This window comes from Aotus nancymaae, unplaced genomic scaffold (genome assembly GCF_030222135.1).
Source record: "Aotus nancymaae isolate 86718 unplaced genomic scaffold, 86718_ANA_hifiasm-v0.15.2.pri h1tg000065l, whole genome shotgun sequence".
Lineage (NCBI taxonomy): Eukaryota > Metazoa > Chordata > Mammalia > Primates > Aotidae > Aotus > Aotus nancymaae.
The window spans coordinates 971,493-997,575 of NW_026988480.1; the positions used below are offsets into that span (position 1 = coordinate 971,493).

The 26,083-nt window shown below is 38.2% G+C and overlaps 1 protein-coding gene and 1 non-coding gene across 2 annotated transcripts in view; one reads left to right on the forward strand and one right to left on the reverse strand.

Annotated features, from left to right (window-relative positions):
• Window positions 1-26,083, forward strand: part of SEC61G (SEC61 translocon subunit gamma) — a 200,379-nt gene that overhangs the window by 68,447 nt on the left and 105,849 nt on the right. The window lies entirely within an intron of this gene.
• On the reverse strand, window positions 19,016-19,219 carry LOC135270754 (small nucleolar RNA SNORA73 family). Its single transcript, XR_010338887.1, has one exon. It is a non-coding gene; the product is annotated as a small nucleolar RNA SNORA73 family (small nucleolar RNA).

Here is a 26,083-nt window from a genome sequence, read left to right on the forward strand (position 1 = left end):
TTCCCATCATTGTAAATTTATCCACCTGTCATCTTTGTGATTACTGACTTTCAAATTAGGTCTCTGAGTGGATGTCCAACTTGTTGATTCTCAGCGCTGAAATCTGAGCAATCCACTGTGCCGGCCAAAACAGTGGTGTTAAGATTGAAGGTGCTTTTCTGCCTGGGTATCTCAGGTCTAGCTCCCTCCTTGAGTCCGTCCTTCAATCAGCTGAATAGGCGACTCTGTCTTCCCGGAGCTCCAAACAACGTTGGCCAAAAGGGGACCCAGTCCTGCTCACTCTGCACCAAGAACTGCCACGCCGAGGCACCAGCAAAACCACCACGCTGGCCACAAGAGTCGCGCTGGTGACCCGTGGGGCTCCTCCACTGGGAATCTCCTGGTCCGTGAGCAAGAAAAATTTGTTTGAAAGTGTGGCGTCCTCTCGTTCTCTGCACTTTCACTGGGAGCTACAATCCCAAGCTGCTAGTGGTCAGCCATCTTGGATCTCTCTCCCTCAATGATTCTTTCCTTAGCTGTGGCCCATCTGCTAAGCCATTAAAGGATTTCTTTATGTCTTATATTGTATGCATCTATTTTTTATTTCTACTGTTTGCACTAGAAACTTTTATAGTTTCTATTTATCTTCTGAAAATGCCCATCCTTTCTCTGTGTTGTTTGGAGTTTGTTGTTTTGTTTGTTTGTTTTTGCTAGATCCTTTAGCATAAAATTCATAGTAAATCGAAAGTTCCATGTGACAGTTTTAATGTTTAGATCATTTGTGGTTCTGACTCTGTCAATTCCCTTTTCTCTTAACAATGAGACACATTAATTGTGTCTCATAACACTTGAGTGGTTTTATAACATTGTGTGTAGAAGAGAAAAAAACAAAAATAAATAGTATTAATTCTTCAATGGGCTTACTTTATGCTTCAAGTCACTAGATCCATATATCTATGCTTATTTTACTTACAACAAATGTATCAAAGTAACTCAATGAGGGAAAATAGCACCAAAAATGGTATTGAAATAATTGGACATTAATTTTTTTATAAAAAGAAGGAAGGAGGAAAAGGAAAAATTGAAAGAAAAGAAAAAAAGTAGAACTGAATTTTTATCTTATTCTACATACAAAAAATTAACCCTAAATGGATCATAAACCTAAATGTATGAGATAAAATTTTAAAACTTTAAGAATTAAGTATATGAGAAAACCTTTGGAACTTTAAGCTAGGCAAATATTTTAGAGCATAAGTACAAATCATAAAAAGAAAAATACTAATAAATCAGACAATAAAAATTTAAGTTATGCTTTTTAAAAGGCATCAATAAAAAGACAAGCCACAGATTAGAATAAAATGCCTTTTTAAAAACCCATATATATGGTAAAAAAAAGTTGTATTCATAACATTAAAGAACATTCTCAATCTAATAATAAGAGACAATCCAATTTAAAAATAGGCAAAAGACTTGGACACTTCACAAAAGAATGTATATGAATGGCAAGCAAGCACATGGAAAGATTCTCAACATCATTAGATTGTTCACTAGTATTGAATTTTAGAAGTCTTTGAAAATACTTTGGCATGAGATGTCTGTGGCAAAGCTCATGTGTGTGTTACATAAATATTTTCATGTCTCTCTCCATGCCATTATAAATTAGTGTAAAGATTCTTCTGTATCTTAAAGGTCATTTTTGTAATAGGTATTATCTTATTGATTTCATATTATACTTTGTATACATCTGGATTCTTAGATGTTGAGAATCTTTCCATGTGCTTACTTGCCATTCATATATATTCTTATATTCGATTCATTTGGGAAATACAGATTAAAACACAACAGTCTACTGGTTTGGCTAAAATGAAAGCTGTTTTCAATACTGATTGCTGGAAAGAATAAGATATAATATTTGCTAGCACAATAGGGTGACTATATTTAAAAAATCATTTAATTGTACATTTAAAAATAACTAAAAGAGCATAACTGGATTGTTTATAACACAAAAGATAAATGCACGAAGTGACGGATATGCCATTTACCCTGATGTGATTGTTATACATTGCATGCCTGTATCAAAATATTTTGCATTACCCATAAATATATATACCCACTCTGTATATATAAAAATTAACAGCAGCCAAAAAAAAATTAACAACAACCAAAAAACCACACCAAGAGAAAGAACTCATATTTTATTTGTCAGAAATCAAACTAGGACAGACAGTTTGGAAAACAATTTGACAATTACTTATAAAGTTACACATGCAGTTAATATGTGATCCACCAATCTTTATTCTAGGTATTTGAAAACACATTCTGGAAATGAAAACACATGTCTACACAAAAACCTGTATTTGAATGTTTATTTTAGCTTTATTCATAATAGCCCCAAACTGGAAACAGCCCAAACACTTACCAAGTGGTGAATGTATAAACAATTTGAGTTACAATCAGCAATGTGCTCGGTAATAAAAATAAAGGAACTGATGATGCATGCATCAACAAGAATGCATTTCAAAATCATCATGCTGATGGAAGACAGACATGAAATGCTACATACTCTATGATTCATACTGTATGATTATATGTGCATGATATTCTGGAAAAGGCACAATTATAGGGACAAATATCAAGTCAGTGGTTTCCAGGGGTTGGCATAGAAGAGGACTGATGGCAAAAAGGGGTATAAGGAATTATTAGGTGTGATGAAAATATTCTATAAATTGATTTTGAGGGTGGTTATATGATGAAAACATTATTTAGAAGTTATTTTAAATATGTTTTGTGTTTTAGAGCATTTTAAATTTACAGCAATATTGTAAAGATAATACAGAGGCTTCCCACATACCCTGCATCCAATTTTTCCTGTTAACATTCCACATTAGTCATTTAATTTTTACAATTAGTGAACTAATTCTGATAAATAGGGTCTATACTTCTTTCTTTTTTTTTTTTTTAATTAACTTTTACCAAGCAGTTCAAAGGTTTTCTTATGATTTTCATCACATTTCACTCTGAATGTTCTTTTATCAGGAGTTCAAGGCTGCAGTGGGCCATAATCACACCACTGTGCTCCAGCCTGGGCAACAGAGTAAGACCCTATTTCTGAAAAAAAAAAATTTTAAGCCCTGACATTTTGGAAAACTCTTGTCATTTGGAAGAATTGCTGCCAAATAATTTCTCTGGAATTCTCACTACATAACTGGCAAAGGACTTTAATTTACTACACATGCACACAATAATACTTTGTTTAAATGTTCACACTATTTCCTTTTTTTTTTTGGTGAGGTTTTTTTTTGGTTTTTTTTTTAGAAAGAAAGAAAGAAAGAAAAAAAAGAAAGAAGAAGGGGAAGAAAAAGGAAGAGAAAGAGAGAGAGAGAATGGGAGTATTGCTTTCTTGCCCAGGCTAGAATTAAGTTTAGTAATGGGTATTGAAAACCTCTTTTATACCAATAATTATACTTGATGTAAACAGGAAGGAATAAGGGAAGAAAATAACAAATGAGCAGCCAACCAATATTTCATTTAAACCTATGAAATGCTATGCGATTACTGAGGAGGGATTTACTTCCAATTATGTAGTCACTTATGGAATAGGTGTGAGATGGTAATGTATGTTTTATGTATTTGAAGTGGAGAGTTCTATAAATGTTTATTAAGTTTACTTGTTCTGGGTCTGAGTTCAAGTCCTGGATGTCCTTGTTAATTTTCTGTCTCATTGATCTATAGAATCGTTAGCTCTTCTTGTTACATTGATCCTTTTGCCATTATGTAATGTCCTTCTTTGCCTCTTTTGATCTTTGTTGCTTTAAAGTCTACTTTATCAGAGGCGAGAATTGTGTCTCCTGCTTTTTGTTTATTTATTTTTACTCTCTGTTTGGTCGATAAATCTTCCTCCTTCTCTTTGTTTTGAGTCTTTGTGTATCGTTGCATGTGAGATGGGTCCGGATGCAGCATAGCAATGGGTTTTGGCTTTTTATCCAATTAGAATATATATAAGTTTAATACTGGCATTTGATGCTAGCTGGCTGTTGTGCCCATTAGTTAGTGTAAAATTTTCATTGTGTTAATGCTCTTTGCTTTTTGATATATTTTTGGAAAGGCTGATATTGGTTGTTCCTTTATATGTATAGTGCTGCTTTCAGAAGCTCTCGTAAAGCAGGCCTGGTGGTGGTGAAGTCTCTAAGTACTTGTTTGTTCGCAAAAGATTTAATTTTTCCTGCAATTATAAAGCTTAGTTTGGCTGGATATGAAATTCTGGGTTGAAAGTTCTTTTCTTTAAGGATGTTAAATATTTGTCCCCACTCTTTTCTGGCTTGTAGGGTTTCTGCTGAGAGATCTGCTGTAAGTCTGATAGGTTTCCCTTTATGGGTAACCTGACCTTTCTCTCTGGCTGCCCTTAGTATTTTCTCCTTCATTTCAACTCTAATAAATCTGACGATTATGTGCCTTGGGGTTGGTCTTCTTGAAGAATATCTTTGTGGTGTTCTCTGTATTACCTGGAGTTGAATATTACCCTGCCTTGCTAGGTTGGGAAAGTTTTCCTGAATGATATCCTGAAGAGTATTTTCCAACTTGGATTCATTCTTTTCATCACATTCAGGTACACCTATCAAACATAGATTAGTTCTTTTCACATAGTCCCATATTTCCTGGAGACTTTGCTCATTCCTTTTTATCCTTTTGTCTCCAATCTTGTCTTCTCGTTTCATTTCACTGAGCTGGTCCTCGACTTCTGATATCCTTTCTTCTGCTTGATCAATTTGACTGTTTAATCTTGTGCATACTTCATGAAGTTCTCGTGTTGTGTTTTTCAGCTCCATCAATTCACTTATATTCCTCTCTAAATTGTCCATTCTCGTTAACATTTCGTCAAACCTTTTTTCAAGGTTCTTAGTTTCTTTGCATTGGGTTAGAACAAGTTCTTTTAATTCACAGAAGTTTCTTATCACCCACCTTTTGAAACCTGCTTCTGTTAATGGAACACACTTGTTCTCCATTAAGCCTTGTTCCGTTACTGATGAGGAATTGCGATCCCCTGTAGAGGGAGAGGCATTCTGATTTTGAGTATTCTCTGCCTTTTTAGGCTGGTTTCTTCCCTTCATTATATATTTATCCCTCTGTTGTCTTTGTAATTACCAACTTTCTAACTAGGTCTCTGAGCGGACGTCCAACTTGTTGATTCCCAGCACCAAAATCTGAGCAATTCACTGCGCCGGCCAAAACAGCAGTGTTAAGATTGATGGTGCTTTTCTGCCCAGGAATCTCTGGACTCTGCACTAAGAACTGCCACTCTAAGGTGCCAGCAAAACAACTGCACCGGCCACAAGAGTCGCCCTGGCGACCCGTGGGGCTCCTCCACTGGGAATCTCTTGGTCCATGAGCAACAAATATTTGTCTGAAAGTGTGGCATCCTCTCGTTCTCTGCACTTTCAGTGGGAACTACGAGCCCAAGCTGCTAGTAATCAGCCATCTTGGATCTCTCTCCCACTTCTTTCAAATTTACTTAGTTTTAATGTAGTGTCCTTTTTTTCCGTTCTAGAATTCCTTATAGGATATCACATTACAATTAGTTGTCCTATCTTCTTAGGCTTCTCTTGGCCTTGATTGTTTTAGAAGCTTTTAAAAGAAATTGAAATTTTGTTTTTAAGTTTTAAAACTTTTTGAAACCTGGACACTTCACAAAAGAATGTATATGGCAAGTAAGCACATGGAAAGATTCTCAACAGCATTAGATTGTTCACTAGTATTGAATTTTAGAAGTTTTTGAAAATACTTTGGCATGAGATGTCTGTGGCACAGCTCATATGTATGTTGCATAAACATTTTAAACATTTTCATTGTCTCTCTCTCTATGCCATTATAAATTATTGTGAAGATTCTTCCATACCTTAAAGGTCATTTATGTAATAAGAACTACCCTGTTGACATCATGTTATATTTTGTGTACTTCTGGATTCAGCTTCTTTGCTGCAATACTTTTCTTTCAGGCCACAAAATGAATGAATTCATGAGTGATATTATTTCTATAACCTTATTCTATGATCCTTATTTATATCTAGTAAAATTAACCAATAATATTGGTTCATATCCACACAATTTTTTAATGAAATATTGCTTTCATTTTCAAAAATAACATTGAGAATATGTCCTTTTTAGTCATCTTTATGATTTACAAAAAGTTCTTAATTTACCATGTTTTTGAAAACAATCCAGTAAATATCATAACCCTGATATATATCAAAATATCAGCACTATTTCTCAATAAAATTCTTAGAATTTGTTTGTTCTAATACTTGTTACTTCATATTTTCAGCAATACTGTCTGTTTTCTACATATATTTGCTGACAAAGATTAACTTTTGGCTCATTGTATTATAATCACCATTTATCATTTTAACTATCTTTTTGACTGCAGTAGTAAGAATAAACATTAAACCTGAATATGTTGCACTTTGTCTTTTATTATTAAATAAAAAACTTTAAATGAGACTTCTAAATCATTATCAGAGCTAAGTGAAATTTTTCAAACTACTGGCTTGAATTACCTTTGGATTAAACTTTGCTGAAAACAAATAGAAAAGATTTCTCTTCATTCTGGATACCTAGTTTTAAAGTGTCTTATAAAATGTGATGAATAGTATCTTGAAATCACTTAAGGAAAAACTATTAAGGGTGTGTTCATTGTTAATTCACTTGGTGAAAATTTGTCCTGGCAAGAGCAGTCTTGTCATTTTGTAACTGTTTGTGTTCTTTATTAGTATTCTCTTCAATATTAATTTTCTTTTCAGGAGTGTCACTTGTCCATTTGTGACCATTAATAGTGTCAAAAGCAGATTTTAAAATCTAAGAATCTATAAAATGGAGCATATCTATACTGCAGCAGGTGGCAATTTAGTCAAAACAAATAAATATGCATAGAAGCTGAGGGTACTGAGGCATTGTGCTTAGGGAACTGGGTACAAGACTCTGGAGAATATTTCCTGAGAGTTATGCTACAGGAGGTGATGCTTGATGGGTCTCAAAAGAGAAGCAGGAGATAGTATTTAGCTTACAGAGGTCGAAAAAAATAAATTTTAATCCCTGGAGAGTGAGCCTAGTCAAAAAAGAAGAGATCTGTGCAATGAATTAGAGAAGAAGAAAGTACTTAGTAAAAGATCTATATCTTAGTCCATTTTGTGATACTATAACTAAATATCTGAGAGTGAGAAACTTAAAATAAACATAAATTTACATCTCATGGTTCTTGAAGCTAGGAAGTCCAAGATCAAGGGGCCAGCATCTTGTAAGGGCCTTCTTGCTTTGTCATCCCACAGTAGAAGGGCAAGAGCCCATGCATGCATAAGAGTGCAATAAGAGCATTCATCCGCTATGAAGTGGAACCCTCATCGCCTAATCACCTCGCGTTGGGCCCCACCTCCCAACACTGTTGCATTAGGGATTAATTTTCCAACACATGCTTTGTGGGGGACACATTCAAATCACAGCAACCTACCTACTGGGGACTTTCAACCTGATATTTATAATCCCGCTTTCACACTGATTTACCTAATGTATTTAGCAGCTAAAGTTCTGAGGGAAACCAAAGATTTCTGTTGAGAGGACTGGGAAAGAGGTTTCTGTGGGCGAGTCTCATATAGGAGAGAGCTGGAGAAGAAAGTCCTCTAATTCTGTGTACTAAGTGGGGCAGAGCCCAGACTCATTCCCAAACTGTACTTGTGCAAGACAGAGCCCAAGGAGTATAGCAGTGACATTGAAAACTGAACCAACATTGGAATAATCACCAAAAGAAGGGGAGAAAGAAATTTTAGTCTAAACACAACTAGACTAAAGTGAATTGTCTGTGAAAACAAATAATTAACATTCTCCAGAGAGTAACAGGATTCAGAGTCTAACCACCATAATTTCAAAAATGTTTAGAATACAAAGTAATGTTACTTGACCAGAAAAAAGTTATGAAAAGGAACAAAGTAGAAATTTTACAACTAAAAAATATAACATCTGAAATTTAAAAACTATTTTATTAGCAGAATAGAATATTAAAAAGGAAAATAATTAGTGAACTTGACAGCAGATCATAGCAGTTACCAATCTGAAGAATGAAGAGAGAAAGGAATCTTTAAAATCCTTTTTAAAAAGGATTTTTAAAAATACAAGCCAGCAGGTTTGGCATGTGCTCCAAAAACCTGTGGTATCATATCAGAAGAATTAATATTTATGTCTTTGGAGTCCCAGATGAGAGGAGAAAGAGACAGGTGCAAAAAAAACTATTTAAAGAAATATGTTTAAAACTTCTGAAAGTGAATGAATGAATTACATAAACTTATAGACTCAAGAAGCCAGTTAACCCCTAGTAGGATAAAGTCAAACATCTCATATCCAGAACTAAGTAGATCATGAAATCTTGGATGTTTATATTGCCATCCCTAGAACAACTAAAACAAAATGATGTAGAGCCCTAAATCCAATATGTAAATTTAAAAGAAAAGCTTAAAAAAAAAACCTAAGAAATTGGAAAAAGAAGCAAAAAAATAAAAAACAGAAGACAAATAATAAGTGGTACACTTCTAAACATAACAATCATTAAATTATGGTAAAATAGTCTAAACAAACTAGTTAAAATTAGGTTGTCAGATTTGACTTAAAAAATGAGCCCCAACTATATGTTTATACAAGAACCAGTTTAAATATCACATAAGGTTAGAATAACAGTAAAGGAATGGAAAAGACAGACACATAATAAAAAGAAGCTAGAGTGACTATGTAAATACCAGACAAAGTGGACTTCAGAGTAAGGACTTTTATCAGGGATAAAGAGGGATATTACATAATGGCAAAAGGGTTAATTTACAAAGAAGATATAGCAATCCTAAATATGTATGCTCCAAATAACAGATCTTCAAAATTTATAAAGCAAAATCAGATAGAACTGAGAGAAGAAATGACAAAATCCATAATTATGCCTGTTGACTCCTTGGTTCAGCAATTGTTACAGCAAGTAGATAGAAATTGGATAAAGGCAGAAAATACCTGGACAATACTATCAACCAACTTGACCTAATCAATATAAGTGAGTACTCCATCAGCAACAGATTAGGCATTCTTACTAAGCACATATAAAACATTTACCAAGATGGCTGATATACTGAGCCACACTTGGCTCTGGCCCCCTACTAGCATTTTTCCACAATGGGAAGAGGGACTGTCTGGACTCTGCTCTGGGAATCCAAGGACTGGGTACCCACAAGCCCACTTCCAGGGGCCTGGACAGGTCTATCACAGGTCCTTCCCCAACAGTGTGACATCTTAGTGGTAGGACACGTGTGGAAGTGGGAACAGAGTGGAACTGAAGGCCGTGTTGACTCCACAGGTGCACCCTAGGCCTAACTATGAGAGCATGGGTTGGTACAAGAGGAGGGAGGCCACAGCTCAGGGTCTGGTTCTCCTGTGCTGCCAATTCTCATGCAGTCTTAGGCTTCTGAGGAATTCTCAAACTCTAAATTGTACTCAGCTTTCAGATAATTAAGGAGGTACACTTGTCAAGACAGGAGAATAAAACACACTTATTTTTATTTTTTTTTTTCATCAGCTGGGATCAGATGTCCCGAGGTGGCCTTGTGGGGGCCTGTGTGCAGGAGTGGGGAAAAGGGTGAGATGGGAGAAGCTGGGCAGCACTCTTTCATCTTGTGATCCTGGTGTGTGAGTGATCAAGGAAGAGGTGGAGTAGCCTGAATCATGTGGGTATGGGCTAATCCATGACTAGAGCAAAAAGCCAAAGAGGGAACCCAAGATTTGATGTAGCACCTCAAAAGCTCAACAGGGTGATGTGTACCTGTGAGGAAATCAGAGGGTGACAAGAGCTCCATCTTTTTTTTTTTCTTCTTTTTTTGAAAGAAAGAAAGAAAAAGAATAAAGAAGAGGAGGAAAAAGGAAGAGAAAGAGAGAGAGAGAGAGAGAATGGGAGTATTGCTTTCTTGCCCAGGCTAAAATGCAGTTTAGTAATGGGTATTGAAAACCTCTTTTATACCAATAATTATACTTGATGTAAACAGGAAGGAATAAGGGAAGAAAATAACAAATGAGCAGCCAACCAATATTTCATTTAAACCTATGAAATGCTATGCGATTACTGAGGAGTGATTTACTTCCAATTATGTAGTCACTTATGGAATAAGTGTGAGGTGGTAATGTATGTTTTATGTATTTGAAGTGGAGAGTTCTATAAAAGTTTATTAAGTTTACCTGTTACGGGTCTGAGTTCAAGTCCTGGATGTCCTTGTTAATTTTCTGTCTGGTTGATCTACAAAATCGTTAGCTCTTCTTGTTACATTGATCCTTTTGCCATTATGTAATGTCCTTCTTTGCCTCTTTTGATCTTTGTTGCTTTAAAGTCTACTTTATCAGAGGCGAGAATTGTGTCTCCTGCTTTTTGTTTATTTGTTTATTTTTACTCTCTGTTTGGTCGATAAATCTTCCTCCTTCTCTTTGTTTTGAGTCTTTGTGTATCGTTGCATGTGAGATGGGTCCGGATGCAGCATAGCAATGGGTTTTGGCTTTTTATCCAATTAGAATATATATAACTTTAATACTAGTATTTGGTGCTAGCTGGCTGTTTTGCCCATTAGTTAGTGTAAATTTTTCGTTGTGTTAATGTTCTTTGCTTTTTGATATATTTTTGGAAAGGCTGATATTGGTTGTTCCTTTATATGTATAGTGCTTCTTTCAGAAGCTCTTGTAAAGCAGGCCTGGTGGTGGTAAAGTCTCTAAGTACTTGTTTGTTCGCAAAGGATTTAATTTTTCCTTCGATTATAAAGCTTAGTCTGGCTGGATATGAAATTCTGGGTTGAAAGTTCTTTTCTTTAAGGATGTTAAATATTGGTCCCCACTCTTTTCTGGCTTGTAGGGTTTCCGCTGAGAGATCTGCTGTAAGTCTGATAGGTTTCCCTTTATGGGTAACCTGACCTTTCTCTCTGGCTGTCCTTAGTATTTTCTCCTTCATTTCAACCCTAATAAATCTGGCAATTATGTGCCTTGGGGTTGGTCTTCTTGAAGAATATCTTTGTGGTGTTCTCTGTATTACCTGGAGTTGAATATTACCCTGCCTTGCCAGGTAGGGAAAATTTTCCTGAATGATATCCTGAAGAGTATTTTCCAACTTGAATTCATTCTCTTCGTCACATTCAGGTACACCTATCAAACGTAAATTAGGTCTTTTCACATAGTCCCATATTTCCTGGAGACTTTGCTCATTCCTTTTTATCCTTTTGTCTCCAATCTTGTCTTCTCGTTTCATTTCACTGAGCTGGTTCTCGACTTCTGATGTCCTTTCTTCTACTTGATCAATTCGACTGTTTAAACTTGTGCATGCTTCGCGAAGTTCTCGTGTTGTTTTTTTCAGCTCCATCAATTCACTTATATTCCTCTCTAAATTGTCCATTCTCATTACCATTTCGTCAAACCTTTTTTCAAGGTTCTTAGTTTCTTTGCATTGGGTTAGAACAAGTCCTTTTAATTCACAGAAGTTTCTTATCAACCATGTTTTGAAGCCTGCTTCTGTTATTGGAACACACTCGTAATCTATTAAGCCTTGTTCCGTTACTGATGAGGAATTGCGATCCCCTGTAGAGGGAGAGGCATTCTGATTTTGAGTATTCTCTGCCTTTTTACACTGATTTCTTCCCTTCATTATATATTTATCCATCTGTTGTCTTTGTAATTACCAACTTTCTAACTAGGTCTCTGAGCAGACGTCCAACTTCTTGATTCCCAGCGCCGAAATCTGAGCAGTCCACTGCGCCAGCCAAAATAGCGGTGTTAAGATTGATGGTGCTTTTCTGCCCGGGAATCTCTGGACTCTGCACCAAAAACTGGCACGCTAAGACACCAGCAAAACCGCCACACCGGCCACAAGAGTAGCCCTGGAGACACGTGGGGCTCCTCTGCTGGGAATCTCCTGGTCCGTGAGCAACAAATATTCATCTGAAAGTGTGGCATCCTCTCGTTCTCTGCGTTTTCACTGGGAGCTAGGAGCCCGAGCTGCTAGTGATCAGCCATCTTGGATCTCTGCAAACACACTTATTTAAGAGTTAACTTTGTTTAAAACTTTAAAACATTTAAACATATATTATGTGAGCCTCCATTCACACTCAAGCCTAGGCCCTGTGATGTGATTCTAAAATCCTACAGAAGTTCCTACATAAAGTACATTAAACATGCTAGTCCCTCAGTTTGTTGGTAGTGTTAACTGCTGTGCGTCGTAGCTGGTTTGATGGAAATTGCCTCTACCATAGGGCTATCAAGAGAAGCTGGATCCTGCTGATATTAGCAGCGTCTTGCACTTACTTGCTTTATTTACCATTAGCAGCAAAATATAGATTTACATATTTTTTAAATATCTTTTTTTATCCTAGTTTTAAAAGTAATACATACCAATTGTAGTCAATCCTGAATTTTATAAGTTTATATAGAAAAATGTGTATAAATAGCCCATAAATTTACAACCCAGATAATGTGAAAATTCAGATATTTTCTCCTGGGAATTATTTTTATGTGCATATACACACAGACACACATACCACTTATTCCCTGATAAAAATTTGTAATATATCTAGGATCATTGTTTAGGTGGGATTTTGCATTCCAATATCTTTACTTGTTCAACATAAATATTTTCTTATGTCATTATTTGCATTTTTTAAATGATTTTCTTTTTTTTATTGTATTTTAGGTTCTGGGGTACATGTGCAGATCATGCAGGATTGTTGCATAGGTACATACATGGCAAGGTGGTTTGCTGCCTCCATCCCCCCATCACCTGTATCTGGTATTTCTCCCCATGTTATCCCTCCCCAACCTCCCCACCCCACTGCTTTCCCTCCCTTAGTCCCCTCAACAGAGCACAGTGTGTGATGCTCCCTTCCCTGTGTCCATGTGTTCTCATTGTTCAACACCTGCCCATGAGCAAGAACATGCAGTATTTGTTTTTCTGTTCTTGTATCAATTTGCTGAGAATGATGGTTTCCACATTCATCCATGTCTCTATAAAGAACATGAACTCATCCTTTTTTATGGCTGTGTAGTATTCCATGCTGCATATATGCCACATTTTCTTTGTCCAGTCTATCATTGATGGGCATCTGGGTTGGTTCCAGGTCTTTGCTATTGTAAACAGTGCTGTAATGAACATACGTGTGCTTGTGTCTTTCTAATAGAATGATTTATAATCCATTGGATATATACCCAGTAATGGGATTGCTGGGTCAAATGGAATTTCTATTTCTAGGTTCTTGAGGAATCGCCACACTGTCTTCCACAATGGTTGAACTAATTTACATTCCCACCACAGTGTAAAAGTGTTCGTGTTTCTCTACATCCTCTCCAGCATCTGTTGTCTCCTGATTTTTTAATGATTACCATTCTAACTGGCATGAGATGGTATCCCAATGTGGTTTTGATTTGCATTTCTCTAATGACCAGTGATGATAAGCATTTTTTCATATGTTTGTTGGCCTTGTAAATGTCTTCTTTTCAAAAGCATCTGTTCATATCTTTCACCCAATTTTGAATGGGTTTGTTCATTTTTTTTCTTGTAAATCTGCGTTAGTTCTTTGTAGATTCTGGATATTAGGCCTTTGTCAGATGGGTACTTGCATAATTTTTTTCCCATTTTGTTGGTTGCTGGTTCACTCTAATGATTTTTTCTTTTGCTGTACAGAAACTCTTAAGTATAATTAGATCCTATTTGTCTATTTTGGCTTTTGTTGCCAATGCTTTTGGTGTTTTAGTCATGAAGTCCTTGCCTATGCCTATGTCCTGAATGGTTTTGCCTAATTTTTCTTCTAGGATTTTTACAGTGTTAGGCTTTATGTTTAAATCTTTAATCCATCTGGAGTTAATTTTAGTGTAGGCTGTAAGGAAGGGATCCAGGTTCAGCTTTCTGCATATGGCTAGGCAGTTTTCCCAACATCATTTATTAAACAGGGAATCATTTCCCCATTGCTTGTTTTTGTCAGGTTTGTCAAAGATCAGATGGTTGTAGGTGTGTGTTGTTGCTTCTGAGGCCTCTGTTCTGTTCCATTGGTCTATATTTTTGTTTTGGTACCAGTACCACGCTGTTTTGATTACTGTATGCTTGTAGTATAGTTTGAAGTCAGGTAGCATGATGCCTCCAGCTTTGCTCTTTTTGCTCAGGATTGTCTTGGCTATGTGGGCTCCTTTTTGGTTCCATATGAAGTTTAAGGTGGTTTCTTTTGGTTCTGTGAAGAAGGTCAATGGTAGCTAGATGGGGATAGCACTCAACCTATAAATTACTTTAGGAGGTATGGCCATTTTCACAATGTTGATTCTTCCTAACCATCAGCATGGAATGTTTCTCCATCTGTTTATGTCCTCTCTTATTTCATTGAGCAGTGGTTTGTAGTTCTCCTTGAAGAGGTCCTTTACATCATTTGTTAGTTGTATTCCTGGGTATTTTATTCTCTTTGTGGCTTTTGTGAATGGGAGTTCACTCCTGATTTGGCTCTTTGTTTATCTGTTATTGGTGTATAGGAATGCTTGTGATTTCTGCACATTGATTTTGTATGCTGAGACTTTGCTGAAGTTGCTTATCATCTTAAGGAGATTTTGGGCTGCGACGATGGGGTCTTCTAAATATACAATCATGTCGTCTGCAAATAAAGACAATTTGACTTCCTCTTTTCCGAATTGAATACACTTTATTTCTTTTCCTTGCCTGATTGCTCTGGCTAGAACTTCCAATACTCTATTGAATAGAAATGCTGAGAGAGGGCATCTTATCTAGTGCCAGTTTTCAAAGGGAATGATTCCAGTTTTTGCCCATTCAGTATGATATTGGCTGTGGGTTTGTTTTAAATAGCTTTTATTATTTTGAGATATGTTCCATCAACACCTAGTTTATTGAGAGTTTTTAGCATAAAGGGCTGCTGAATTTTGTCGAAGTCCTTCTCTGCATCTGAGAAGATCATGTAGCTTTTGTCTTTGGTTCTGTTTACATGATCGATTATGTTTACAGGTTTGCATATGTTGAACCAGCCTTGCATCCCCAGGATGAAGCCTACTTGATCGTGATGGATAAGCTTTTTGATGTGCTGCTGCATTCAGTTTGTCGGTATTTTATTGAAGATTTTTGCATTGATGTTCATCATGGATATTGGCCTGAAGTTTTCTTTTTTTGTTGAGTCTCTGCCAGGTTTTGGTATCAGGATGATTTTGGTCTCATGAAATGAGTTAGGAAGGATTCCATCTTTTTGTATTGTTTGGAATAGTTTCAGAAAGAATGGTACCAGCTCCTCTTTGTTCCTCTGCTAGAATTCGGCTGTGAATCCACCTGGACCTGGATTTTTTTTGGTTGGTAGGCTATCAATTGCTGTCTCAACTTCAGATCCTGTTATTGGTCTATTCAGGGATTCACCTTCTTCCTTTTTTAGTCTTGGTAGGGTGTAAGTGTCCAAGGATTTATCCATTTCTTCTGGATTTGCTGGTTTATGTGTATAGAGTTGTTTGCAGTAATCTCTGATGGTGGCTTTCATATCTGTGGCTTCAGTGGTGATATCCCCTTTATCATTTTTTATTGCACCTATTTGATTCTTCTCTCTTTTCTATTAGTCTGGCCAGCAGACTATTTTGTTGATTTTTCAAAAAACAAGCTCTTGGTTTTATTGATTTTTTGAAGGTTTTTTGTGCCTCTATCTCCTTCAGTTCTGCTCTGATCTTAGTTATTTCTTGTCTTCTGCTAGCTTTTGGGTGTTTTTCATCTTGCTCCTCTAGCTTTTTCAATTTTGATGATAGGGTGTCAATTTTAGATCTTTCCTCGCTTCTCATGTGGGCATTTATTGCTGCAAATTTCCCTCTAGACACTGCTTTAAATGTGTCCCAGAGATTCTGGTACACTGTGTCTTCATTCTTATTGGTTTCAAAGAACATCTTTATTTCTACCTTCATTGTTCATCCAGTTGACATTCAGGGACCAGTTGTTCAGTTTCTATGTAGTTGTGCAGTTTTGAGTGAGTTTCTTAATCCTGAGTTCTAATTTGATTGCACTGTGGTCTGATAGACTGTTCGTTATCATATCAGTTCTTTTGCATTTGCTTAGGAGTAATTTACTTCCAATTATGTGGCCAATTTTAGAGTAAGCGCAACATGGTGCTAAGAATAATTTATATTCTGTGGATTTGGGGTGGAGAGTTCTGTAGATGTCTATTAGGTCCATTTGGTTCAGGTCTGTGTTCAAGTCCTGGATATCCTTGTTGATTTTCTGTCTCATTGATCAGTCTAGTATTGACAGTGGAGTGTTAAAGTCTCCCACTGTATTGTGTGGGAGTCTAAGTCTCTTTGTACATCATTAAGAACTTGTTTCATGTATCTGGGTGCTCCTGTATTGGGTGCATATATATTTAGGATAGTTAGCTCTTCTTGTTGGATTGATCCTTTTATGTAATCCATCGATCCATTATGCAATGCCTTTCTTTGTCTCTTTTGATCTTTGTTGGTTTGAAGTCCATTTTATCAGAGACTAGGATTGCAACCCCTGCTTTTTTTTGCTATTTGCTCAGTAAATCTTCTTCCATTCCTTTTTTTTTTTTTGCCTCTATGTGTGTCTTTGAACATGAGATGGGTCTCCTGAATATGGCACACTGATGGGTTTTGACTTTTTATCCAATCCGCCAGTCTGTGTCTTTTGATTGGGGCATTTAGGCTATTTACATTTAAGGTTAATATTGTTATGTGTGAATTTGATCCTGCCATTTTGTTACCGGCTGTTTTTTTTGCCCATTAGTTGATGCAGTTTCTTCGTTGCATCATTGGTCTTTACCATTTGCTATGTTTTTGTAGTGACTGGTACTGGTTGTTTCTTTTCATGTTTAGTGCTTCCTTCAGAAGCTCTTGTAAGTCAGGTCTGATGATGACAAAGTCTCTCAGTAGTTGCTTGTCCATAAAGGATTTTATTTCTCCTTCACTTATGAAGCTTAGTTTGGCTGAATATGAGATTCTGGGTTGAAAGTTATTTTCTTTAAGGATGTTGAATATTGGCTCCGTCTCTTCTGGCTTGTAGGGTTTATGCAGAGAGATCCACTGTGAGTCTGATGGGCTTCCCTTTGTGGGTGACCTGACCTTTCTCTCTGACTGTCCTTAGCATTTTTTCCTTCATTTCAACCCTGGTGAATCTGACGATTGTGTGCCTTGGGTTTCTCTTCTTGAGGAATATCTTTGTGGTGTTCTCTGTATTTCCTGGACTTGAATGGTGGCCTGCCTTACTAGGTTGGGGAAGTTCTCCTGGATAATATCCTGAAGAGTGTTTTCCAGCTTGGCTTCATTCTCCCCATCACATTCAGGAAAACCGATCCAGTGTAGATTAGGTCTTTTCACCTAATCCCATATTTCTTGGAGACTTTGTTCATTTCTTTACACTCTTTTTTCTCTAATCCTGCCTTCTCATTTTATTTCATTGTGTTGATCTTCAATCTCTGATATCCTTTCTTCTACTTGATTGATTTGGCTATTGAAACTTGTGAACACTTTACAAAGTTCTCATGCTGTGTTTTTCAGCTCCATCAAGTCATTTATGTTCTTCTCTAAGCTGGTTATTCTAATTAGCATTTCCTTTAACCTTTTTTTTTAAAGGTTTTAAGTTTCTTTGCATTGGGTTATAACATGTTCCTTTGGCTCAGAGAAGTTTGTTATTACCCACCTTCTGAAGCCTGCTTCTGACAATTCGTCAAACTCATTCTCCATCCTGTTTGTTCCCTTGCTGGTGAGGAGTTGTGATCCCTTGGAGGAGAAGAGGCATTCTGGTCTTTGGTGGTTTCATCCTTTTTGTACTGGTTTCTTCCCATCTTTGTGGATTTATCCTACTTTGATCTCGAGGAGCCACTTGAGGATGGAGTTTGTCCCTTGTCTGACTATAGAGGTGCTGCTGGGCTGCCATGGACTTAGTCTGGCTGCTGCATAGGTTTCCTGTGTCTTTTGCTTACACAGAGAGATTAGGCTCACCTCTGTAATGGTGGATGCCCTTCCCCACACTGAGCTGGATCCTTCCAGGTGGAGCTCGAACTGATGTGCTGGCTGCAAAACCCTCAAGCCAGTAGGCTTCAGCCTGCTGGACTTTGTGGGGAAGGGACCCACCTAGCCTATTGCCTGTCTTCCTGCTTTTAGCACTCCCACTCTCTGAGGGGCTGGTAGCTCCGTCCCAAAGGCTCTCCCAGCCAGCCAATGCATCTGCCTAGATCTGTGCTGACAATCCATGGCACCAGCCAGGGCTGCTATTCAACTCTGTGCAGGTAACTCAGGTGCTTTTCAGGCCAGTGAAGATCTCCTGGTCTGTAGGTTGCAGAGGCTTTGGGTGAAGCAGAGTATCTGGAGCCATGTGCTGGAGAGGGGTAGCCCCCGATCCTCTGGTCAGATGTCCTTTCCAGGCGGAGCAGTGCCCTGCCCCACCTCAGTTTGCCCTCTTTGGGCTATGCCCACTGTCCAACCAATCCCATTGAAATGAACCTCGTACCTCATTTGGAGATGGGGAAATCACTCACTTTCTGCATCAGTCTCACTGCGAGCTGTGCACCAGAGCTGTTTCTATTCAGCCATCTTGGCAGAATCCCACTCATTATTTGCCTTTAAAAACAATCTTTTATATAGCTTCTTAAAATATCATCATTTTAATAAACGATATGTTCTGTATGGTTGGGTATTGATTTCCAGTTCTTCATTATTATAAATAATGCTGTAATAAAGATTTTGATATGGAGTTTCTGCCACATCCTTAATATTAGGATTCAGATTTGAAGACTCTTCTCTTTGAATAGCTTGAGACTGGAGAATAATCACCAGCCTGCTCTCTACAGATTGTGCAACCTGAAAAGACTTTCCTGCTTTGTGTCACTTCATCTGAACGAAGAAAGAGAAATGCACTGATTTCATGTAGATTACAAGAAAAGCTGTCTTTAATGCTGAATCTTCCCTTTACAGGGAAGATTCCTCAAAACCAAGACTTTTTTTTCCTTATACTTTTTCTCTAAAAGGCTGTTTCCTGCATGATTTGTCTCCTCAGTCACTCTTTACAGGATTCTGAGAAGCTGCAAGAATTTGTAGGCACAAACTTGAGGCTGGGATTCATCTCCAAAGTTGTGGAAAGGGACTGCACATCATGGGGCAGAGCCCTCGGCCCCTCTGTACCACTTGAACAGACCCGGGAAGAGTGACTTCCTGAGTGTATCCATGTTGGATTAAGACCAAGACTTCCTTGCCTAGACCAAAGTAAGCTGTGTGGTCCATTCTGTGATACTTGTCAGTTCTAATAAAGTTACACAAGAATTTTCTTGCCACACTGCAAGTAACAAACACACACACAAAAATTCTAAAATTAAATCACCAAGCAGCTGGGAGTGGTGGCACACAGGTATAATCCCAGCACTCTGGGAGGCCGAGGTGAACAGATCACCTGAAGTCAGAAGTTTGAGACCAGCCTGGTCAACATGATGAAACCCTGCCTCTATTAATAATACAAAAATTAGCTGAGTATGATGGTGTGCACTTGTAGTCCCAGCTACTCGGGAGGTTGAGGCATGAGAATTGCTTGAACTCAGGAGGTGAAGGTTGCAGTGAGCCAAGATCACACCATTGCACTCCAGCCCGGGAGATAAAGTGAGACTCTGTCTCAAAAAAAAAAAAAAAAAAAAATTACCAAGCTATATAGTTTCTAATAATATTGTCTGAGCTTGGAAGGAAGAATTTATAGTAGTATGCAAACTAGGATTACAACTGTGTAAAATATCTATTCATGCAAACAAAGAGAAACCGAAGAGTACAAATGGCAATTTTCTTAGGGCAGATGACCCAAAGACTTTAAAAAATAGTCTAATGATATTATTTATAGTAAATAAAATGTATATTGTCTTGATGTGCTGTTACTGCTAGGTAATTTTTTTCCTTAATAAAAAGCAGCATGATAACCTCTCTTTTCCATTACAGCTACCATTTGATGAATATCTCTGTCAGCAGGAGTAGCCTCTTTGTTTAAAGGAAACCACATATTAACTTTTAGTGATACATGATTTATGTTAACAATGTGGCTAGTCTTGTGTCTACGCTTTGGTTCTAGCAGCTGTGTGTACAGAATCAATTAGTCATTTGTCAATAGTAGGGCAGTGAGGTCACTGCAGCTTCTAATTTGGTCCTTTTCCTTGTGTCACAGCTTTGCTATCCTCAAAATATTTGCAGTAGACCTTGACATCTACCTTATTTTACTGAAATACTGAAACCCAAGATGCCTAAAGTTGTCAGTAAACAAGAAAAGAAATTCCAACTTGTGACTGGAAGTCAGGTCTTGATTTCATGTTTGACAGTTCACTTGAAGCATGCATCACACTCGCATTCATCCATTAGAAACAAAATGAACGGCATACTTATCTGTAGACATCTCTCAGAATTTAGCACTTGAATTCCCACCTTCCCTGTTCGCTGAAGGACGCCATACAACATGGTGGGTGCTTGAAGAAATAAACTAAGAATCAACGAGAAGGTCTGATTCTTGGTCTGTCAGGAGGAAGCCGTGAGATCTTGGGGAATAACCTCACATTGCAGAACCTCAGTATTTTTAACTAGAAGACGCTGGTTACATTAGACGGCCTCCAAAAGTAGAGGCTTTTTAGGCTGCCTAGTTTATTAGCAAAGAATGATGCCAAAGAATTCAAGACGTCATCCTCAACAGAAGATCCTCTCCTTGCCATCAGTCACCTCAGCCATCTCTGTCACAAGTGCACAGACCTGGCTCAGGAGCAGTGGGCTCACACGGGGCTGCTGCAAAAATAGCCTGAACTGCAGGTCCTGCCTGTGCTGCATTAACAGCTGGTTCGTTATACACAAAGGAAAACATGTGCTTGTTGGAAAGATGGCCTTAAAGGAATCTCAGGGCTCCTTTTTTATTTAAGATAGGAGAAACAAGGCACAGAGATAAACCCAGACATAATTTACTTCAAAAGTACATTTCTGAATAACACAGTCAAAATAAAGAAGAAAAGAGGAGGGGTTTTTCCTACCAGTATTGACATAGTATCAAAACACTGCAGTATTGGCACGAGAACAGAAAAGTAGGCCAATGGAACTGAATAGACCCAGAAGAGAGGAGGAGGTGTAAGTGGGAACTTAATATACCATAAATCAAATGGGAAAGAATGGACTGTTTCATAGATTCCATTGGGGAAACTGGCTCGCTATGGGAGGAAAATCAAAATGGAACACCAGATGAAAAGGTGGATTCTAGATGCATTCCGGCTCCAATTGTGAAAGGTAAAATTACAAAGTAATAGGAAAAAAATAGACAAGTATCTTTTTACCTAGGAATAGGAAAAATCTTCTTGAAAAACATTTGAAAGAACAAGTCCAAAGACAAAAATCCTTATAATATTATGACATCCAAGTTAAAGGTTTCTGTTCAGTAAAGCACAACTATGGGTAACTGAAACATGGCAAGATGAAAAAAGATATCTATGGTATCTAAAAGTGACATGCAGCAGCTTCCAGTGTCTGGTACAACATATAAAGATGTTGCATATCATCCCTTCTGTCTTCAGAATGAGAAAAAAAGCTAAACAAATGGAAAATCAACAACTTTACTTAGGTCCATAAGAGAATTAAGATAACAGGACAAATTGCCACATTGAAAACTAAAGAGACAACCAAGCAGATACAGAGAGTCACAGCTTCCCGGGAGCAGAAGCTGTCACTGCAGCCTACAGCTAGCATATGGAGCTTGAGTATGAACTAGCTTGAGTGACAGGATCTCCTGGGGACCCAGGCTTGCTGTTACCCCTAGAAGCACCACCAGGTTATCAGGATGAAGGTAGAAAATAGTCCCCTCATGCTCTGCCAGAGGGAAAAGGAACTAGGTTGAAACCCACCCAGAGCATTCTGTGTTCTTTGACAAAGACTTCCTGCAAGAAAAATCATCTTGACAAAGCCCAAACCACATGGGTTTTGCCAGTACCTAACTAATGCGGGGTGAGAAAAAACTCAACTCCATCCTTGTCTAGGCTTCAAAATGAGAAGAGGAAAATGGCCAACACGATATCCCTCTAGTCTTCTGTCTGTCTTCAGGAAGAGAAAAAGCTGAGAAGTACTTGTGAAGGTCACAGTCTGGGGACACAGGCTTACTGAGAAACTGAAACCTGATGGCAGGTATGTGGAATTCTTCTCTTCCACTACACACTCTCCTACCACAACAATGGGCTTCTGCATAACAACGGGATGACAGTGGGAAGAGCTGAAAGTCTAGACTCTATTTAAGGAGCCTTTAGAGAAACCCAAGACAACAGGGGAGATAAAGACATGAATACTAGAGGAAATGTTGGCCTCTGACATCCATAGCTACATTAAAGAGTAAACACAGCCTAACTCCTAGCCATGAAGACACTAAAAACCTACGTACCTCAGTTCCTTTCACCTAATACATCATTTCTATCTTTCACCAAAAATTACACCGCATGCCAAAAGGCAAAAAAAAAAAACAAAAACAAAAACAAAAAAAAAAAAACTCAGTCTGAAGAAACAAAGCAAGCATCAGAACCAGACACAAACATGACAGAGATTTGGGGATTGTCAGACCAGGAATAAAAATAACTATGATTAATGTGCTAAGAGCAAATGGAAAAGTGGACAACCTGCTAGAACAGATGGGTAAGGTAGTAAGCATAGAGATGAAAATGCTAAGAAACAATAAAAAGGAAATGCTAGAAATTAAACACACGATGACAGAAATGAAGAATGCCTTTGATAGGCTCATCGGTCGATCAGACACAGGTGAAGAAAGAATCCGTTAGTTCGAAGATGTCAGTAGAAATTTCTCAAACTGAAAAGCAGAGACAATAAAAAGGAAAAAAGAGAGAGAGAAACAGAATATTCAAGAACTGTGGAACAATAACAAAAGGTGTAAAACTGATACTAAGTTGTTATCTAGACACAAAAGAAAATTCTGAAAATCAATAAAACAATAAAAATGATAAAGTATCAATCTCTATTTTTAAGAAAATGGCAAATTATAGGAACTGGAAATACAGAAAGGGAAGATGACACAAACAAGAGCATGAAATATGCCCAAATCTATTAGTTGTTATTAAAATTGAAATATTTTTAGATGAAATATCACAATATTTACTAGATAGGCAAATATTAGAAAGCTGCATAATGCCAAGTGTTGGCAGGGATGTGGGGATGTTGGCACATTCATGCAGGAATGGAGGACAGTGGACTGGTGCAGCCATTTGGGGAGTGATCTGGCAGCGCTAAGTCAGATATAGAATATGTGTATCGTGCATCCTGTACTTCTGCTTACACATACCAAAGGAATTACCACAAAAGGTCGTGAGGTAAATGTGTGCAGATATTCATTTCAGCCTCAGTGTGATGGAAAGAAGGAAGCACAACCTGAGTGACATCATGGAAGAGGGGACGGGAAAACCTGTCTACGTGCCACGGAAAGCCAGCGTGAACCACAATGAAACGGAACACAGCATTCCCTACCTAAATGAAAAGCCATGAGCCCCCATGCACATTCTTCAAGACACAGATAAAAATGTCTGCATTTACCAAATGAGAGTGGCTGATCCTGAGAAAAGTGGGAGTTGGCAGTGGAGAATGGAGGTAAAAGAACATTTTATAAAAACACAACAGAAGAGGACCTTCAAGGATCAATAATGATACTGCGGACTAAGACTAACCTGCCCATTTGCATTTGTGTTAAAGAAAAAAGAGTTAACAAAAAGTTCATAAACAAGGCCAGTGGGTACAGGGAAGTCCCCTGAAAGTTACTAGGGACTTAGACTCTGGAACGGAAACTGGGCTCATCTGTGCTTATCAATTCACATCCTCGTCCTCATTTTTAATTAGCTGGGCCAAACTCACTCCCAGTGGCCATACTTTGAAAAGAAAAAGATTAAAAGTTTCTAAAATTCAGCTGTTAAAGTGATGCAATTCAGTGTTGTCTCAACTCCAAACACTTGTTTCCAAGAATCTACTGGATGTTGTCACATGGATGTCCTGAAGGAACCTCAAATGCAATGCCCCAAAATTTGAGTGCATCAGCTCTTCTTCAAAGTGCTTTTCCTCCTACTTTGGTGTACTGCATTCACTGAGGCTCCCCTCTTCCTTTCCCATGTGCAGTCTGTATGCTGGAAGTCACTAAAACCTCCCCTTCCTCTGTTCTCTCTGGCCCTCCCTGAAGACTCTTTATACAGGCTTCCTAACTGCTTTAGAAACCAGATTCACTCCTATCGCTCCCCTACTTAAAAATGAGCTCCATTGCCTGTGTGCTCTTCACCACATCTTCAGCATGTCAGAAAAGACTCTGTGATATGATTCTACCCCATCCACAAACTTGCTCTGTCATTGCCCATCGTACAGCCCCAGGGTGGAGGGCAGTGGCGCTCCCCGAAAACACCATACTCATATCTTTTGCCCTCTGTCTGCAGAGAGGATGAGTCAGGGTAGACTGGGGAGCCAGGCTCTGCTGCGGCAAGTAATCTTCAAGGGTTATAAAAACAAAGACTTTTTTCCCACTCATGTCTCGTGTCCTTCATGGGTCTGCTGCCACTCTGACTCCCATCGCCTTCACTCTAGAACAACAGCCGATGGAGCCGCCCCTCTGGCCTTTTTTAGAAAATAGAGAGTGTGGCAAACTACAAGGTGGCTACCAGCACTTCCTTCAGAAATGCGGCATGGCATCTCTGCTTGCACCCCACATGTCCAGTCTAGCATTCATGAAATAGGAACAAAGTCTCACCCCCACCCCATTCCAGGAGAAGAAAGCAAATACTCGAGATGAACGGGAGCCTATCGCACAAAGCTGATTTCCTTCTCGCTGCAGTACTCTTCCAGGCTTACCTCCGCCTGTGAACGCTTAGGCTACATATTTTAACCTTTACTTCCTCTGCTGCTGTACGTCCAGCTTTGCCAGGTAGAGTTAACTCTTTTATTCCTCTGTGTTCCTGTAGCATGTGGGATGTGCTTTTACACTAACACTTAATGTTCTGGGGAAATTGTGTATTTCTCATGTTTGTCTCCCCATTCTGATTTTGTGCTGTAAATGTAAGCATGCTGTTTTCATCATTTTTGTGTTGTGAGCATGTGTACTTTCATGTGGGCAGAGCATGGCACTTGGTGTCCAGAATTATTATTGATTGTTGTATTAATATTTATTCAACACTGTAGCATTCATGAGAATGTGTCTGACGACTTCCAACTACAGAAAATGTAACTGACCCAAGGGCTTTATCTGCTGTGCTCTGAAATTCATGGCTGCAGTACGCAGTTAAATAGGCCAAACTCACTCCTAGTGGCTATACATGGAAAAGAACTGTAGCATGGCATCTCTGTTTGCACCCCCAACATGTTCAGTCTAGCATTCGTGAGATAGCCGTCATGGACGGCTCCCAGCCAAAGGCCCAGTGCAGCAAGGATGCTAAGACAGGCCCATTGCTGGGAGATGCAGGACTTCTACTCTGGTGAACTCTGCCTCTAGACTCCCCAGTAGCCTCATGAAAACTTCCAAGAATGGCACAGCACATGAGGATTCTCCCAATCTCTCCTTCACGCAGGGTGAGTTGGATCAGGGTTTGCCCATACTCCCAGCCTCTCTGGCCCCTGTCCCCAGTTTCTTTTCCTGATGTTTCCTCCTAATGAAGTTCTTTCACATTTAATCTCCCCTTGGCATCAGCCTAATGTAAGATTTCATTATTATAATTGCTACTGAGAATAGGATAAAAGCTTCATTGGGAGTTTAAAAGTAAGAGAACAATTGGTTAAGGAAAACAAGAAATTGCTTCATGCTAGAGGTGGACTGGAGTCAGGCTTTGCAACATGGATGGGACACTGTTGTTGCCAGGATCTATATTGGAAAGAAGAGAAACTTGCAATAAATGGGAAAGGGGAGTCTTCCAGACTTAATTCTTCTTTCATTTACACATAATAGATATATTTTTTAAATCTCCAGACTCAGATGTGTTTTTAATACTGAGAAGATAATTTTCTTTTATGCTTTAATTTCTTTCCTTTATTTTTCCCTTGAATTATTGATTCTATTCCTTTTGTTTAGATT